Raw genomic sequence first — 19,321 nt, 5'->3', positions numbered from 1 at the left:
CCCCGACTCTTACACGGGAAGACACCCGAAGACACCAAAACCTGCATATATATATATATATATATGACCTTAAAATTCTTATAACAGTCTCATCCTCTCAATCTGCTTTGTACGCAGGGGAAGTCCCTAACTCGCCGAGGTCTTCGCATGCAGAACGTGTGTATGTAACCTGTAAACGGGCAAAAATATCAAGGACAAAGTGCCACCTTTCAGAAATCCCCCACCAGAGGTTGATTCCATCTTTGAAATCCTGGACATATGGATTTCTTTTAAACACATTAATTACTGTTAAAAGGCATTTATTGCAGTTTCAGATTATTCTGTCGTTTCTATTGCTATGGAAGTTGAAAAATGTCTTTTTGATTTCATTCATCTGTGAAAATGCCTTTTCAAAAGCCCTGTTCTGTACCAGCTGGCCACCTAAAGAGAGCCCAAACCTGAGTTTTTCTGCATTCAACCTAGTTTTCTTGACACATGCATATAATTGCCATCCGCTTTAAACTGAGCACCTCTTTAAATAACCAGCAAGCCTTAACTGCTGGGGGCAACTTCAAATGATACTATAACCATTTAATCTCTCCTGATCAAACAGGTTGCAAAGGTTTTCAAAACACCTAAAATCTTTTTTTAAAATATGCTTACCGGACAGGAGTGCACGCAGTATGGGCAAACATGCTTCTGTAGTGCTATGTTCAATATAGCTAGAGGAAAAACCACAGATTTACATATGGGCAACAAGCCTACATTTGCTGCTGAACTCCAACAATGCTGCTTGCTGCTGTTATATTAGTAATGCCAGGGTGGTGTGTGTGTGTGTGTGTGTGTGTGTGTGTGCGCGCACGCGCGCACACACACACACACACACATATAGGAGGAGGAAAGGCCTGCATTTCCATTCCCCAGCAATCCAGGAAGATTAATTCCCAATTCTCCATATGGGCCTATCAACTTCTTCTGAGCTAACAGGTAAATGCTGTGTTATTAAGCAGTTCACAGAAATGCAAACATTTATCACAGATAATATACCACGATGCTCTTGCATGTAACTGTCAAGGCCAATTTAAAGAGTTATTCTTGGGAACGCAGGGCAAATGAATGGAGCCGCCGTAGTCTATTAAACGGATGCGGTTTCCACTGACATTTGGAGCAGCTATGGTTTATCACGTCAGGCCTACTTGGAAGTTTTCCAGGTCACAGAATACAGAACCGAGGGAGCCGTGAGGAGAGTACATATGAGTGGCGAAGACTTTCTGTTGGCCAAAGTGAACTGTGAGCCATATTTATAACCGTATCCCTGAAGTTCTCAGCTCATTGGGAAAGAATTCTCCTGTGTTTCGCATACCGGTCGTAACTCAAGGGCAAAAGATATCGGTGTGTTCGTCTAAGGGGCTGACTGAGAAGAAAGGTGTCCAGGATTGTTAGTTGCTGCAGCCTCTCTTGAAGCTCCTGGGTCCAGTCTCCCAGCCCCTCCTGGTCAGCCAGCGGAAACTCGCGCTGAGTCTATAAACTTTTCCATCTAACGCAGGTTTCCTGAGCATATCTAGCCCAAGCAGGACAAACAGCCAGGAGTTTACCGTAGTTCTTTATTGACAAAGCACGTACTTACAGCAGCTCATAAGGTGCACTGAACCCACACACACTTCTTGTGACTACGTAGGTGAAATCAAAAAGGGATCGGACAGGAGGATAAAGCTGCTAGTGGCTGCTGTTGATGTTGGCTCTATACTGCCTCCCTGAACTGGATACCTGATGCTGGGGAGCAAGTGTGAGAGAAGACTATTGCTCTCACGTCTTCCTTTGGGGTTTTCAGGCAACCACTGTGAGAAGAAAAATACTGGAATAGATGGGCCTTTGGTCTGATCCAGCAAGGCTCCTGTTATGTTCTTTAATCTAACTACCATTTCCTGAATAAGAGGATGGAAATCTTGTATAGTTCCCTAAGGATAACCATTGGTCTGTCAAAGTGGGTTTGTAGGAGATATGTCAAACTGCTATGTATTGGGTTTAACACATTTTATGTTACAAGGCGCATTCTAATCCATCATAGGAGCGTTGGTAGACGAACGTTCTAATGGCAAGTAGGCACATGCACTTTCAACTGTCAACTGTCAACTGTCAACGGTCAGTTCATGCTCAGGTTTATTATTGTGTGTCCAGTCAGTTTGGTTCTTGTGTTCCTATGAGTGAGCTGTTGTCACTGACAAATGTTGAATAAACTTAGTTGAGGAACATATACAGTGGTGCCTCGGGTTAAGTACTTAATTCGTTCTGGAGGTCCGTACTTAACCTGAAACTGTTCTTAACCTGAAGCACCACTTTAGCTAATGGGGCCTCCTGCTGCTGCCGTGCCGCCGGAGCACGATTTCTGTTCTTATCCTGAAGCAAAGTGCTTAACCTGAAGCACTATTTCTGGGTTTAGTGGAGTGTGTAACCTGAAGCGTATGTAACCCGAGGTACCACTGTACTGCCTTGGGCTTTTGACTTTTTCCAAACATTTAATATTGGCGACGAAGGTGGGATCGATGAGCTCCTGCCAGCTGCCAGAGGCCCAAGACTGCACATCAGCACCTCCACCTGCCGCATTGCAGTAAGTGCAACCTCACTGCCATGCTGGACTCAGCAAATAGTCCCGGAAACGAGACCATGCCTGCCGCGTCTTCGCAACCACCCACAATCGCAAAAGAGACTGCTCCAGGTACAATGATAGCTACCAGTCATAGTCGGCCGCTACCGGACTTCGATATGAGCCATCCTGCAGAATGGGCGCAGTGGCTCCGCCAAATAAGGAGCTACGTCCAACTACAAGGCTTCACTAGGGAGGCAGACAAGGTGGATGTGCTCCTGACGGTGCTGGGAAGTTCCGCCATCACTCTACTGGAAGGTCTGATGGCACCCAGGGCATGCACTTTCGATGAGCTGACACAAGCTATGACAAGACACCTCGCGCCTCAGCCACCTAAAAACCACCGCCACTATGACTTTGCACACAGAGAGCAACAAGCGCAAGAGTCAGCGAGTGAATACACCTTGGTTCATGCTACAGCACAAGGACGCACTAATATTTCAGGTAGGAACATCTCGACTTCCAAGGTTCTGCTATCAGAAACAATTTGCTGCCGCCGGTTCCTTTGAAGCAGTTTCTCCCTGACTAGATCCTGATGAGTAGGATCCACACCTAGTGTAAATGGCAAGCGTTTAACAGAGACCTTTAAAGGGAACCTACTTTAAAATGCAACGGCGCAAATGTTTTATTCATGTTCCAAAGACAGTCATGTGCATGATCACTGTCTTTTGAGTTATGTCAATTTTAGCTGACAAAGGTTCATGGTTGAGTACAGCATTCCGCTGCACTCCTGTTTAAATAAGGGATATTTTGTAAAGCCAGAGGCTGTGTGGCCTCAGGAGACATGGGATTGTGACTAGACAGACACAGTAGTTTTGCGGATGTTAAGTTGTAAACTGGAATCTCCCTGCAGAGAAGGAATCTACATTTTAGTCTGTTTTATGAATGAATGAATGAATGAATGAATGAATGAGAAATGCTGTAATTCTGAGGTGGGGAAGCTCAGGCCTCTCTATGTGGCCCTCAGGACTGTTTCCACACCACACCCCCTCCCCAGGCCACCCCTCTCACCAGCTCTGCTTTTCACACTTTTTGAGTATTTTTGCCTGACTGGAATGTGCCCTTGAACTCTGATTGTGCCTTGAACTCTCATCTGGACGGAAAGCTGTGTGTGAGCCTCAGGGCGGGTACCAGGAGCAGGTCCAGAATCAGAGGCAGAAGCTGAGCAAGGTATCAATGAAGGGAACAGTTTATGCAAAGAAACAAAACAGCTCAGGCCCAGTGAGCACAGCAACTCTTCCTAGCAGGTCTTGTCCTAATGAGGCAGTTGTGAGGACAGTTTTCAAGTCTCCTTGGGCCTCAGCTCCTTCCCAAGCAATCTGAGACTCCGACACCTTGTCTGTTTCTACTCTGCCCTCTTCATACCTCTGCCAGTTCTGGGAGACTGGGGTGGGGTGGGGAGGAGCTGGTTACAGCAGGAGGGGGGGGGGGACTCCTTGACTTCTTCAGCAGCCTGCCTGATCTCTGCCTCTTGGCCTCCCTCTTCTCCTGCCTCAGCTTCTGCCTCTGATTCTGGACTGCTCTCTGCCACAGCCTCTTCCTGCTCACTAAACCCTGTTACCTCTTCAGCTTCTGACACCTCCTCCAGCCTGCTCCCTTTTATCTCTTTGACCACTCATCGCTGTCCCACCACCACTCCCCAAGCACTGAGCCTTCACCCTTGGAGGTTCCCTAGCCCTGCCACTCCTCGGCAGCCAGCCAGTCCGTGGCAGTCCGTGTAAGCAGAAAATTGCCTAGCGTATAATTTACATGATGTCCCGCCCACTTTTTGTTACGGAAAAGGAGCAATGCGACCACGAGCTAGCAGCATGAAAGCAAAAATTAATGGGAATGTTGGGGCTGTACCGTGGGAACAGAGGGACAGTCTATTCACAGTGCTGAGCACCGGATTTAGCTCAGAGTGTAATTTGAGCTGTACAGAAAGTACAGGAGGTGGAGTTTGTCTCTCTGCTGTTGGTGTTTGAAGAGAGCAGACGTGTTTCTCTGTAACGCTGCAAAGACAGAAATAAAGGCATGTAAATACATTTCTGTCTATCTCTTTCCCCTGCCTGGGGGCAGGGAAGAGTGGTGTGTTCTTCTCACGCTTGAGGAGGATCGCCGATCGTGACCTAGCCTGGATCCTGCTCGAGAATGCAGACAGGGAGGTCAACAGGAGATCAAGCCGGGTGCCTGGAGAGTGGCCAGTTTCTCCTGAGAGGCAAGATTTCCTGACACTTTTGCCCCTGGCCCCACCCATCAACAACACCTCAGAAAGTTGCCCAGAGGAGAATGAGGCCCTCGAAGACTCCAGGTTCCATCCCTGGCATCAAATGTGAAGAATTACCACCAGGAGGGGTTAAAATTCTCCTGCCCAGAAACCTAGAGAACTGCTGGCAGTGTGAAGAGACAATGCTGGGCTAAACAAAGCGGTGGTTTGACAGATTAATTTGATTAAGGGTTGTAACAATAACGCAGTACACGCATGTCTTCACAAGCCTTTTGCTCTTATCCTGGCAGCGGGTCACGAAAACAACCTACGGCATGCGGCTCTGTTGTTCTCTTTGGAGTATTCCAACAAGCCCTACAGTGGTGTGAACTGAGGATGGCAATAACGCTCTCCTCAGCGGAGGGATATTTGCATTCCTTGTCAAGTACTGCTGGTGTCTCTGTGGGATTCCATTTCTGTTCTGTTATTATAGTGCTTTCTGAAGTCGGTGGTTAATATTAACTGACAGGGCCAGCTGAGAATGTTGGGCTTCCCCATTACGGCTAATGAAGCAAAATACTAATTGAGGCACCGACTGCTTCCTTGTACTTAATTGCATTACGGCATCTCAACTTAGCTTTACCACGAATTCCAGGGCCTGTTGATGTGCAGTGGTACCTCGGGTTAAGAACTTAATTTGTTCTGGAGGTCCGTTCTTAACCTGAAACTGTTCTTAACCTGAGGTACCACTTTAGCTAATGGGGCCTCCCGCTACCGCTGTGTGATTTCTGTTCTCATCCTGAAGCAAAGTTCTTAACCCGAGGTACTATTTCTGGGCTAGCAGAGTCTGTAACCTGAAGCGTTTGTAACCTGAAGCGCCTGTAACCCGAGGTATCACTGTATCTCTTTTTAAAATCTGGGTTCAGATACCTTCTCAGCCATGAATCTTTCAGGATAACTGTAGGCCATTCGCTACCTTTCAGCCTAACCTATCTCAAAGGGCTGTTAGTAGGGGGGAAAGGCAAGGAACATGCAGGCTACGTTGTGCTCCTTGAAGAAAAGGTAGGATATAAAACAAAATGGTTGGGTCTGTGATTATTAGACCTCCAAATGTGTCGCGCAAAAGAACCTTTAGAAAAAGAAAAAGAAAACTGAAAAACGATCACAGCTTAATTGAATTTTAAATGAAACATCAGAAGTTCAGATTTGTCAAGCCAAATTGAAAACACAGTCCTTCAATATGTCTGGCTGCACAAGCTCATTGAGACCAATGGACACTTTCCAATCACAGTTAAGGCCTGAAATGAAGGGTTTTCCCCTGTGTTAAAAATATGGGGAGGCAGCAGATTTTGTCCCCACCCCCACCCCCTCCACTACCGTCCTCTAGTGCTAATGGGGCATGGCAGCCATTCATTGCTCCAAATTGGCTGTGCTCAGCCATGTCAAGATTTGCACAGGAGAAGGTCCTGGTGAGCTGTGCCCTTAAGGGTTTAAACTCGCTCAGTCATTGCATCTCCTCCAAAAGTAATGTGGAGCGACTTGCAGATCTTACCATGATTTACTCTTTAGCATGGTCAGGGAAAGGTTGGCCTGAGACGTTACCTTAATGGGCAATCTCTCTGCAGGGCAGGTTCTCACCTTAGCAAAGTCACTACAATAAGGAGTCCGGAGAAAGGGAAAGGAAATCTCGATAACAGCTTCCTGAGGAAACTGAACAAAAACAGTATATAATTTGAGGAGAAAGAAACAGAGAGTTTTTGTCTTTCTTATTTCGGTCCTTGTTCAGAGATGGGATGTATAGGATCCAACATACACCAGCAAACATCTTGTCAGTCTGCCTGGTTGCTAAGCAACACCTCCCCAATTCCTGGAAAACCCAGATGTATGGCAAGTTGGGCTATTTTAATTTTTTTTAAAAAAATCTTTAAAAATTAAAGAAAAGCCCCTGAAAGCTCAACAACTTCAACCAAAAAGAAAAAAGAAGAGGTTCAACATCTCTGTCTGGATTTTCACTTTTGGGAATATGCCAACCCTACTTTAACACTAGCAGAATTAGCCCTTAAATTACATACTTAAATGATCTCTGCTGCTGCATTTCCACCTACCTCCACAACACAGAGAACCCACCACCAGAGAAGAAAATCAGCTGGCAATGGGAAAGTAACCACCAGCAAGGGGAAATCATTGGGGGGGGGCTTCAAAGCATCTGGTTTACTTTTTGGGGTCCTGCTGCTATTTTTGAGACTTGCATTTTCCATCTACTTGCCAGTCTGCTCCCCCATGCTTATCATATACTCTCTCTCTCTCTCTCTCTCTGTGTGTGTGTGTGTGTGTGTGTGTGTGTGTGAAAATACACATGCATAAATGAATAAATGGCTATCATAAAAATCTTCCAAATTTTGTTTGGAAGAAAACTAAGCCCTGTAGATTTCTTCATCCTCAGAAGTGGAGAGACTGTAGCAATATGCTTTTAAAAAATGATTACGTATTTTAATACATTCATATCTCGCCTTTCTCCCATGGTGGGGCTCAATGTGGTATTTCCTGGTTGCCTCCCATCCAAGCACTGACCAAACCCAGACCTGCTTAGCTTCAGCAATGTTTCTGCATCGTGTTTGCTCAGCCCATGCCCTTTGTTATGCTTTCAAATGAAGTCATAGCTATGCTTTCCATTAACGAAAAAGCAACCAGGTTCTCGAAGCATTTTGCCTGTTCCTTAGCTTTGACATTTTGACAATATGCTTCTTGTGTGTGTTGATATTATATGAATTGCCTCCATCAACAACTACAACAATTAAAACAAACTTTTTTGTTTTTTGGCTCTCCCCTCCCCCAAAGAATCCCACCTTGCTAACATTTTGGGGTGTGGGCGGAACTATAAATACATGCAGGCAGCTCTTTATTGGTCCCACTTTCTGTAGGGTTTCCCCCCTGAATCAATTACATTTTAATTTCATTTTGCTGAGCTCCGATTTATAATGCAGTCTTTGCTTCCCTGCATTTACATCTGTCAAGGACCTGCTTGGTGATGTATAATTTAGCAGTGCTCCTTTGAAGACAATGATTAAAAAAAAACGCACTCAAGGTGCAGCCCAAATCCTCTTTTGAATAATAAGTTCACAGCTTTGCCTTAACTGTAATTCAGGCGTCTAACATGATTTTCACCTTGAATTACCACAATCTCCTTCTTAATGAACCGAAGGACAGAGATGTGAGTTAAACATTCCCAGCATTTCCTCCAGAGTCACTGCCATGCTCTTTGCTTCCCATTAGGTGTCAGTGCAGACCAACGCAATAGGATGCCACTAAATATGCTTTTCTCCTTTATAAAAATGCGTCTAGGCACACTTTACGTGTGAAGACTATGTGACGCACCTATCGCTATGTCAGCTGGGGAGGGGAGACTGCCCTTATACAGTAACCCCCCCTAAAGCAGGCTGCATCCAAGGCCAGCTGAATACAGGCCTGTAGCTCAGGCATAGTGCTTACCATATTTTTTGCTCTATAAGACTCACTTTTTTCCTCCTAAAAAGTAAGGGGAAATGTGTGTGCATCTTATGGAGCGAATGCAGGCTGCTCAGGTATCCCAGAAGCCAGAACAGCAAGAGGGATCCCTGCTTTCACTGTGCAGCGATACCTCTTGCTGTTCTGGCTTCTGAGATTCAGATTTTTTTTCTTGTTTTCCTCCTCCAAAAACTAGGTGCGTTTTGTGGTCTGGTGCGTCTTATAGAGTGAAAAATACGGTATTTCGCATTAAAAGGTCCCAGCTTTAATCCTCAGCATCTCCAGCTAGGGCTGGCAGGAGAGACTTCTGTCTGAAAACCTGGACAGCTGCTGCCAGTCAGTGTAGATAATACCAAGCTATATAGACCAATGGCAGAAGGCAGCATCTCATGTTCCTGTGAACATTTATTTATTTATTTGCTGCCAGGGAGAGTGGCAAATGCCTTCCCCAGTCAAGGCATCAATAATACCCAAGGCTGGCCCCTGAGACAGAAAATCCGAGCTCCGGAGAGAGGAAGGCTCTGCGAGTTCGGGTCTGACCCGCTTCGGCAAGCGGGGGACCCCTAAAATCACAGGAACGGATCCTGTGAACAAGGAGATTCGGTGGGCACCCGAAGCGCCCCCTCTTTACCGCAGAAAGAGCCTTTTTAAAGGCTCCGGAACGACAACGGGGGAGCGCGGTGCTGAGAATCGCTACCCAGCCCGCAGAGTGAAGCCGCGTCGCCATTAGTGGAGAGCGTCGATTCCCTTCCTAAACAATCTGGACAAAAAGGACCCGTGAGTAAGACTGAACCTGTATTCGTGTCAAAATTATTTGAAATTAGGCTGAAAACGGGGAAGGCAAAAATTAAGGAAGTCTGCCTTCCCCCGACTGCATGACAATTGAAGCAACGAAAGTTATTAAGCTGCATCCGTAAGGGAAAATTGTTCTTAACTGCCTGAATCCGACATTCGGACTTTGATCATCCCCTCCAGCTTGCAGGGCAGAGGGGAGGAAAAAGTGACTTTACAAGCTGCATGATTAATTTAACGGAAAACGAAAACTTCTGCAGCCCCCAACCTGGTACGAACTGCCCATAAAACAAAGGAACACTGAACTGACTTTAAAATTCTTGTGAAGGTTACAAAGTGGAAGCTTCACTGTTTACTTGATACAAAGTTTTGGGACTTGGTGGATACAATTTATCAGGGAAGGCTGGGACTTTATCTATTGGGAAAGTGCTGCAATATACATATAGGAGCCTCCTGACAAATTTGTGTTATAAATACTCGTAATTTCGGTCTGCGGACATTTTGATTTGCTCCCTCTAGAGGGTAAACTGAAAGTTGCTACGCTTTGAGACAGTGGAATTTTCCTTTTGGTGAAGGCTCCTGTGGGAAACGACCTTGGGACATGAGTGGCCCAGCAGACGAGATAACCACGAGAGCAAAGACAAAGCAGCTACAGCAATTCAAGAAAAGAGGCTCGATCTCAGGAATAACATCTACAGTGACAACAGGACAAGAAAGAGGTGCAGCAGTCTCCATGGATGCAGTATCGCAAGCCCTTCTTAAGATAAACCAATCCCTGGAGAATTTGACAAAGCAAACGGCAGAGAATACTAAGAAATTGACAGAGAATTCACAGAAATTGACAGACTTGACAGCTAGACTTGACTTGAACACAGAATCTATAAACAAGCTTATGCAAGAGAACTCTGCCACACGTCAAATTGCGGAGGAAGCTAGAACTATTGCTGGAGAGACGCAGGAAAAATTAGAACCGATTGCCAAAAAGGTTTATGATCACGACGAAACTCTGGCATTGTGGGAACTACAAAGAAAAGAAAGGAATTTGAAATTACGATCAATTCCAGAGGATGAAGGAGATAACCTTACAGACTTTTTAATGAAGGAGTTTGCAGATGCCTGGGAAGATCTAGAGGAAGACGAAATCCAAATTACAACGGCTTTCAGATTGGGCAGAAGACAAAATAGAAAGGTACCGAGAGACTGCTTGATTACCTTGAGATCAAAGGAGGAAAGAGATAAAATACTAAGACTGCATTTTGAAAAAGCCCTACAAATTGGAAATTCACCGATACAGATTTTTAAAGATATCCCCAAACATATCCTGGACTTGAGAGCTTTTTATAAGGACCTGGTCTACTTGCTCAAGAAGAACGATATTCGTTTTAGGTGGGAATTCCCACAGGGACTGTCCTTTGACTACAGGGGAAAGAAGGTTAAAATAAAGACGATACAGGATAAAGACAGGTTCTTGCATAAAAATCAAGAAGATTTACAGAAAGGAACTGTAGACCCAATTGCTGAGCAAAAGGGTGTAATAGACATCTTGAACCTTTCGTTTGGACAGAACCTTCCACTACCAACAGAGGAGGAACAACAATTGGGAGCAGTTGGAGGAATACCAGAAAAATAACAAGATGGCCCTGCAATTCCTCAGTTGGAATTGTAATGGGATGAACATGCCTTTGAAGAGACGACAAGTATTCCATATTTTGTACAGAGAACAACTGGACGTGACTTGCTTACAGGAAACTCACATAACTAGAGCCCACAGGAGACTACTTATGAATAAAAAATTGGGACAAGAATTTATCTCGTCGGATAAAGTGAAAAAAAGAGGAGTTGTGATCTATGTAAAAGAGAAATGGGCTCCAAAAATGATTTTTAAAGATGAAGAGGGAAGATATTTAGCGGTGGAGATACAAGTACAAGGAGAAAAATTTTTGATAATTGGGATTTACGCACCAAATGAAGGTAAAGCGGAATTCTTTAAAAAACTTCATGAAACTCTGATGGACTATTTGGATTACAATATGATAATTATGGGAGATATGAATGGTGTAGTTTCTACAAATATGGACAAGACACAAAGACTGACACTCACTAAAGATGGGAGACTCCCTAAGACTTTTTTTGAAATGACCGAGAACATGGACCTAGTAGACATTTGGAGAACAAGGAACCCTCTTGAAAGAGAGGGAACCTTTTTCTCCCAAGCACAGATGACCTGGACCAGAATTGATCAAATTTGGATCACTAGTGGAATGGCTCCGAGGATTAAGACGGTAGAGATCTGCCCAAAAACCTGCTCCGACCATAACGCCGTGAAGATGGAAATGAAACTTACAACAACTGGTCAGTTTAGGTGGAGAATGAATGACACCCTGTTTCGAGATAGAGAATTCCACTTGAAGGCCCAAAAAACTTTAAAGGACTATTTCGAAATCAATCTAAGGGGCAATGTGGAAAAAAGAGTGGTCTGGGATGCAAGCAAAGCTGTGATGCGAGGGTTTTTGATTCAACAAAACTCAATAAAGAGGAGAAGGCAGAATGAGAAAAGAGAAAAAATTTTGGAAAAGATAAAAGAAGGAGAGAGAAAATTAAGGTCAAAACCAAAGTCCCAGGAGATTTTGAGGGAGATTAAATTATATCAAACACAATATATGGAATTGATGAACCAAGAGATAGAGTGGAAAATAAAGCAAATGAGACAAAAGTCATTTGAGTCGGCAGACAAATGTGGCAAGCTTTTGGCATGGCAACTTAAGAAAAGACAGAAATTAAATACAGTTACAAGTTTAGAAGTGGATGGAAGGACTATATCTAAACCAAATGAAATAAGAAACTGTTTTGTGAGTTATTTTAAAAAACTCTACTCTCAAGGAGCACAAAATGAAGAAGATATAGATAAATTCCTTAACAAATATGGATTACAAAAAATCTCCCCTCAAAGTAAGGTGGACTTAAACCAGAGAATATCAGAACACGAGATAGAGGGTGCCATTCAGGACATGCAATTGGGCAAATCTCCAGGACCAGATGGCTTGACTTCCAGATATTACAAATCGCTAAAGGAATGGTTGATTCAACCGTTAAAGGACGTCTGTAATGAGATCTTAGAGGGAAAAAAGGCACCCGAATCGTGGAAGGAAGCATATATTTCACTCATACCAAAGACAGAGACTGAAAAGACTCAATTGAAGAACTACCGCCCAATCTCGTTACTCAATGTGGATTACAAAATTTTTGCAGACATTTTAGCAAAAAGATTTAAAAGAGTATTGATGGAAAAGATCCACAGAGACCAAGCAGGCTTTCTCCCAAAGAGACACCTCTCAGACAATGTTAGGATTATAATAGACATTTTGGAAAAGTTAGAGGTGAATATAAACACCAAAGCAGTTTTGATATTTGTGGACGCGGAGAAAGCCTTTGACAACATTTCTTGGAGTTTTATGAAAAAGAATCTTCATGGGATGGGGGTAGGACAAGGTTTTGAGAATGGTGTGGGTGCAATATACTCTGAACAAAAAGCTAAGTTGATTGTAAATAATGTGATAACGGAGGAACTTAAGATAGAAAAAGGAACACGACAGGGATGCCCAATTTCCCCATTGCTTTTTATTTCTGTCCTGGAGGTTTTGCTGAATATGATTAGAAATGACCAGCAGGTTAAAGGGGTACAGGTCGGAGCAAAACATTACAAGTTAAGGGCTTTCGCAGATGATTTAGTCCTGACTTTACAAGAGCCATACACTAGTACGAAAAAGGTGTTGGAGATAATCCAACAATTTGGCCAGGTAGCCGGATTTAAGTTGAATAAACAAAAAACTAAAGTCCTAGGGAAAAATTTGACAGATATAGAAAAGAATAAGTTTCAAGAAGAGACGGGTTTGACGGTGACTAAGAAGGTGAAATACCTAGGGGTTAACCTAACATCTAAAAATTTGAATTTGTATAAGGACAACTATGAAAAATGTTGGACAGAAATCAAAAAAGATCTAGAAATATGGTCAAACTTGAGATTATCAATGTTAGGCCGAATTGCAGCAATTAAGATGAATGTATTGCCTAGAATGTTATTTTTGTTTCAAACTTTGCAAATACTTGACAAGATGGACTGTTTCAAGAGGTGGCAGAAAGATATCGCGAAATTTGTCTGGCAGGGCAAAAAGCCCAGGATAAAATATAAAATATTAACAGATGCAAAAGAAAGAGGGGGATTTGCCCTGCCGGACTTAAAATTGTATTATGAAGCAGCAGCATTCTGCTGGTTGAAAGAGTGGATGCTCCTCGAGAATACAGATATCTTGGACTTAGAAGGTTTTAATAATGCATTTGGTTGGCATGCATATTTATGGTATGATAAAATTAAAGTGCATAGTGCCTTTAAAAATCACATTGTAAGGAAAGCGTTGTTCAATGTTTGGATGAGATATAAAGACTTGCTGGAAAATAAAACCCCTAGATGGTTGTCACCTTTAGAGGCGAAGGCCCACAAGAAACTCAATATGGAGGTCGGATGGCCAAAGTATTGTGAGATTCTAGAACAAGATGGAGAGAGACTGAAACTAAAGAGCCATGAAAACCTAAAACCCAAAGTACAAGATTGGCTCCACTATTACCAAATAACGGAGGTTTTTAAACAAGACAGGAAAATTGGCTTCCAGGTGGAAAAATCAAAACTTGAGACAGAATTGTTAGAACCCAATACTAAGAATCTGTCAAGAATGTATAACTTGCTGTTAAAATGGAATACACAAGATGAAGTAGTTAAATCAGCCATGATTAAATGGGCACAGGACATTGGTCATAATATAATGTCAGCTGACTGGGAAAGGTTGTGGAACACCGGAATTAAATTTACGGCATGTAGTGCCTTAAAGGAAAATGTAATGAAAATGGTTTACAGGTGGTACATGACCCCAGTCAAGCTGGCAAAAATTTATCATTTGCCCGACAATAAATGTTGGAAATGTAAAGAAACTGAAGGTACTTTTTATCATCTTTGGTGGACGTGCCCGAAGATTAAGGTCTTTTGGGAGATGATATACAATGAAATGAAAAAGGTATTTAAATATACCTTTCTTAAGAAACCAGAGGCCTTTCTCTTGGGCATTGTCGGCCAATTGGTGCAAAAAAAAGATAGAACTTTCTTTATGTATGCAACAACAGCAGCAAGAATATTGATAGCAAAGTATTGGAAGACACAAGATCTACCCACCGTGGAAGAATGGCAGATGAAAGTGATTGACTACATGACTTTGGCGGAAATGACGAGCAGAATTCGAGACCAGGGGAAGGAGACTGCGGAAGAAGATTGGAAGAAATTCAAGATTTATCTTAAGGACCATTATAAACTTGAGGAAGTTTAGAATGTCGAGATTCGACAGAGATAAAGGGTTGCAGTAATATAAGATTAGAATAAGAAAGGACTATAATAAATTAGAGTTGGAAAAATATGTATAAGTTGCTGTAAAATTTGGACATGAGGATGCAGAAAGGGGAGGTATGGGGAAGTCCGAGGAAAGAAGTCTACGAAATGACACTATGAAACCACACTTCTTTGTTTGTTTGTTTGTTTGTTTTTTTTTTTTTGTGCTTGTTTGTTATAAAAACTTTTGTAAAACTAATAAAAAATATTATAAAAAAAAAAAAAAAGAAAATCCCATAAGCACCTCTCCCTGCCCTCAGCAAATGAAAACAGAACAGAAAAAATAATTAACAATTTGATACATGGGCGTAGCCAAGGGGGGGGGGCGGCAGGCAGGGGCAGCTGCCCCCCAATCAATAGAATTTTTTAAAAAATACATAGCAAACAGGTTCTGCGCCCCCCAACAAAAGGTCTGCTACCCCCAACAAAAATCCTGGCTATGCCCATGATTTGATGCCCTCTAACGATGCCCGAAGTCAGTTGCCTGAGGCGGCTTTCTCACCCAAAGGAGATGGGAGTAAAAATATAAATGATCCAGTGGTAGGAACTGAATGTATACAGTGCTTCGGGGGGGGGGAGCACATAGGGGTACGCATACCCCTAAACATTTTGTGAATCTAAGTTTGGCCTCACTGAGGGGCAGTATTTCAATATGAATAGGAAAATGAGAGTACCCCTAAACATTTTTTTTAGAAAAAAAGCACTGAATATATATACTTTGTTGCAAGGAACTATTACGATCCTGAATGGTCTGGCCTGCAAACTGCATCTCAAAGGAAGGAAAAGAGTTATATTAACCTTTCCTAAACCACTGGAAAATTGAATTGTAAAACCATTTAAGCCACACACCACCCTCGCCCTCATTCAGGTGGCATTAAGTGTCTTCCTTTCTCTACCAAAGTGTTTGTGACTTGACTTTTCAAAATGCACCCACCTGATCTTATGTTCTTGGTGCGTCTCAAGGACCAACCAGCCTTTAATGTTGCAGCCCTTGAATGAACAATCATCCGGTGCTTTTTTCCCAAGAATCTAGTCTATTTTGTAGGAGCAAAATGGACAGAAAATAAAGGCAGGCCGGCCCGTGTCTTGGAACCAGGACGAGCGACAGGTTGTTTTTTTGCAGAGAAGCCAAAAATGTTTGTTTCCCCTCCTTGTTGGGGAGGGAATGTGTTTGCTGACGTTCTGCTGAAGGTTTCACCTGCACGGAGTCATGTCACAGGCCCAGAAGCCCAAATGCATGTGCCCAGTTTGATACAGATTGCTGAACCAAAAGTTTTAGTGGTAGTATGAGAATATACTGTGCCATCGCTCAGTGGAGAGCTGATGGGAAGCAACAAACTGGCCTCTGCCACTAGCTAGGGCCTCCAGATTACCCCCTCCTCCCGGTCTTCTCCCTCTTCTCCCTCTGACCCCTCATCATTATCCCACCACCAACCCCTTGGTTCTGAGCCTTCTTCCCTTGGGGGTTCCCCAGTGGGTTACTATCACCATTCCTCTGCGTCCAACCAGTCCATGACACCAGCCACACCTCTGAAAGCGAGTAAGGAAACTTTCCTGGGATTCCAAAAAGGCAGGCAAGTGAGTCAGATTAGCACCAAAGGGAGCTCTTATCCTGCCCCATGAGCCTCAGAGCCCTGACCCACAGGCTTCAGGAATCTCTGGTTGCCCTAAGTGTGCCTAAGTGTGCACTCTTCCCACCTGGGATCAAATCTACACTTCCAGGTGTCACAAGAAAGCTGCAGAGATAGTGCAGGATAGTGCACACCCCGGAAATGATCTCTTTCAGCTTCTGCCTTCTGGAAGAAGGTGCAGGGTTATAAAGACTAGGACTAGCCGCCTGAGAAACAGTTTTTATCCAAATGTGATTTTGGTTTTAAACGCAGTGTAAGGTGGTCTGTCTCTATGGGAGTATATTGTATTTAATTATGGGGTATCAGAGTTTTTAGGGGGCTAACCAGGCTGGGATAGTTGGGATAGCAGGCTTGTTGGTTTTTGAATGTCTGATGTAGATTTTTTCAATTTCGTTGTTCTGTATAGGACAACGACAATAAAGATTATCGAATCAGTTGCTCACTTAGGCAGCCTGCCTACTCCATCTTCCTGCAAAAAGTAGCTAGATTAACTTATTTAGTTTACTGTGTTGCAGGGGGTTGGTCTAGATGACACTTGTGGTCCCTTCTAACTCTACAATTTTATGATTCTTATTTATTGTATTTATATATCAACCTATACCCGGAGGTCTCAGGGCGGTTCACAGGGGAAAAAATCAAAATATAAAACCACAAAATATATAATCAAAATAAAAACAACCATCCAATATTGCACCCCCCCTCCCCATATCACAGTTTTGGGCACCCACCTCACCTAGTTTTGACAATTCTTTTCTGTCCCTGTTTATTTACCCAAAAGCCACGAGCAAAGTTCATCTCCTCACTTTACACGTGACAACAATGCTCTTTCTGAGAGCTGAAGGGCATCCTCAAGCAGCTTTCTAAATGGAATTATTTCAGGATGAACAATATTTGTTTATTTTATCCTACCCACTTTCAAGTGTATCATTTCAATGTACCAAAACCCCCCCACATATGGGCTAGATTGTTTAGCCTCTCAGCAAGTAGGTGATCCATAGGAATGTTTGAAACAGGCAACAGTCTTAAGAGTTACAAGCTGTTGGGATGGTTGTTGATTTTATTTTCTATTTTTTTACAAGTGTCAACTTATCATATTATCATCTTGATTTATTACTGGCCCTTTGTCCTAAGTTCCCAGGGCAGGACACCACAATTTAAAACACAACATTAAAATCAGTTTAAAACAAATGACAAAAACAGTGTGGGGTAGATCAAATACCATAAGTCAGGGTAAAGATGCATGTTTGGATGTTCTGTGCTCTGGTAATGATCTATTTTTATTTTAGAAGTCACAATAGCCAATCAATAGGCTTGTGATTTCACTTTGCTTGTCAGCTTCTTCAGGTTTATCTATCATCTATCTAGTGCATCTGGTACCTTCTTAGATTTCAAAGGACTGTGCAATTGAAACACGCAGAATCTGCTTAATACACTACAGAGGTTGGTACTACCAATATAATTAGAATCACAGGAAACTGAGTAGAGCAGCTCATTTATTTAGTGCTGCTTTTTAATGCGTTTACTGACAGATGTGCTTTGCCATATTCCATTGCCTCTTAGTGACAACACACACACATTTTTGTTTTTTTTAAAAATCTATTTTATTCCACTTCATTATTCTAGCTGGATCATTAATTCTGTCACCTCCTGAAGGTAAATAACTACACAGCCACCCTGAGATTTCAGTGGCCCGTGAATTGCTTCCCCCCTAGCCCCCTTCCTTAGGATTTCTCTTGTAATGTAATAATTAGGCTTTTCTGTTTTGCAGAGGAATGTGGATGGACTTTTGTATTCCTTGATTGATTGCTTAATAGCCCCTGATGGGCTGCTAGGACCTTCTTTCACAAGGTGTGTTTGGGCGGGGTGGAGACTGAGCTGTTTTAACTATCTTACTGAGGGTTTCACCATTATTTAATCCTGCCATTGCTGGCACTTGGCTAGCTGTGTTTTGTGTGGATTATATTTTCCTGTTCAGCTGTATTTTGTCAAGAAAGTTTGCAAGCCTGCTTGGGGGACCTAGTTTTATGTTAAACGTTGTAAATAAATAACGTGTGCTTGTGTGAATGAATCCTTTGGATGTCCAGGGGCCATCTCTGGGAGTGGGGGTTTCTGTCGTCAGGTTTCACTCCTCCACCCATATCCGTTTAACGCCATGGCTTTCCCCAAAGAATCCTGGGAACTGTGGTTCCTCTACGGCGCCAACTTCACACTTCTCAGCACCCTCAACAAACTACAGTTCTCAGGATTCTACATGAGTATGAAAGAAGTGTGGGACTGCTTTAGGTTAATGGGGTGGATGTGAGGGGTGCTCCTTTTGGACTTTATGACCTGCAACATGGCTACTATACATCCTAGGAGTTAAAGGAGGCTGGGGCCCTCTTTGCCATGTGCTTTATTGATGAGTCCCTTTCAATCCCTTCCACAGAAAGCGACACAAAGACTTGCTGAGGGGGAAAAAGGGTGGTAAAGAAAGGAAAGGGAGAGAAGGCTGGGTATAGGACTGTGCAAGCTGAGGAAACTAGTTTTGGACCTCTAACTGCAACGTTTTTTAAAACAACAACAGAATTTCAAGTTTTACATAATTGGTTGGAAAATAAACGGGGAAAACAGAACCTAAAACAGACATCATTGTTCTGATAAGACAAAAATATGATTTATTATTTCCATTTCCATTATGTGAGAATAATACCCTTTCCAGTGTGGGGCTTACTGCTATGGGGCATTTGAAGCTTGATATACCTTAGGGCTTCAACGTGCCTTAATATGGCCTTGTCCTGTGCCAAATAGCTTACCACAACCTCATTCTGAGATTTAACTCCTCATCTTGAATACTCAGGGCAGGAGGAGGCTATGACCCTGAATCCTGTTGCCCCCTCGCCCATCACCATCCTAGTCATAGAAACACTCATGTCAGTAAGCCGTGTTCATGAAATAAAAACAATAAAACCAAAAGTCCAAACACCACCAAAGAAAAGAACTTTAACTTGCCCCAAATGCCAGTGGCAATATCCTGGGTCGGATTCCAGTACTGTGTGTTCTTTTGTCCCACTGAAATCAGTGGGACCTAAAACATGACTAGCAGGAGAATCCTAAGCATGCCTACTCAAAAGTAAGACATAGTAAATTAAATGGGGCGTACTCCCAGGTAGGGGGGT

The 19,321-nt window shown here is 43.0% G+C and overlaps 1 protein-coding gene across 1 annotated transcript in view; it reads left to right on the top strand.

The window, feature by feature from the left end:
- Nucleotides 1-2,921: 2,921 nt before the first annotated feature.
- The window catches only part of WAPL (WAPL cohesin release factor), a 62,989-nt gene continuing 46,589 nt past the window's right edge, over nucleotides 2,922-19,321 (top strand). The window contains exon 1 of the mRNA XM_082222310.1: nucleotides 2,922-3,067. The gene's annotated coding sequence lies outside the window, so the exon portion shown is untranslated. The remainder of the gene's footprint in view (nucleotides 3,068-19,321) is intronic.

The sequence above is a fragment of the Podarcis vaucheri genome (genome assembly GCF_965113315.1).
Source record: "Podarcis vaucheri genome assembly, chromosome: 5".
NCBI classification, from domain to species: domain Eukaryota; kingdom Metazoa; phylum Chordata; class Lepidosauria; order Squamata; family Lacertidae; genus Podarcis; species Podarcis vaucheri.
The sequence above is the reverse complement of the archived record's forward strand: the minus strand, read 5'-3'. Positions and strand labels throughout refer to the sequence as shown.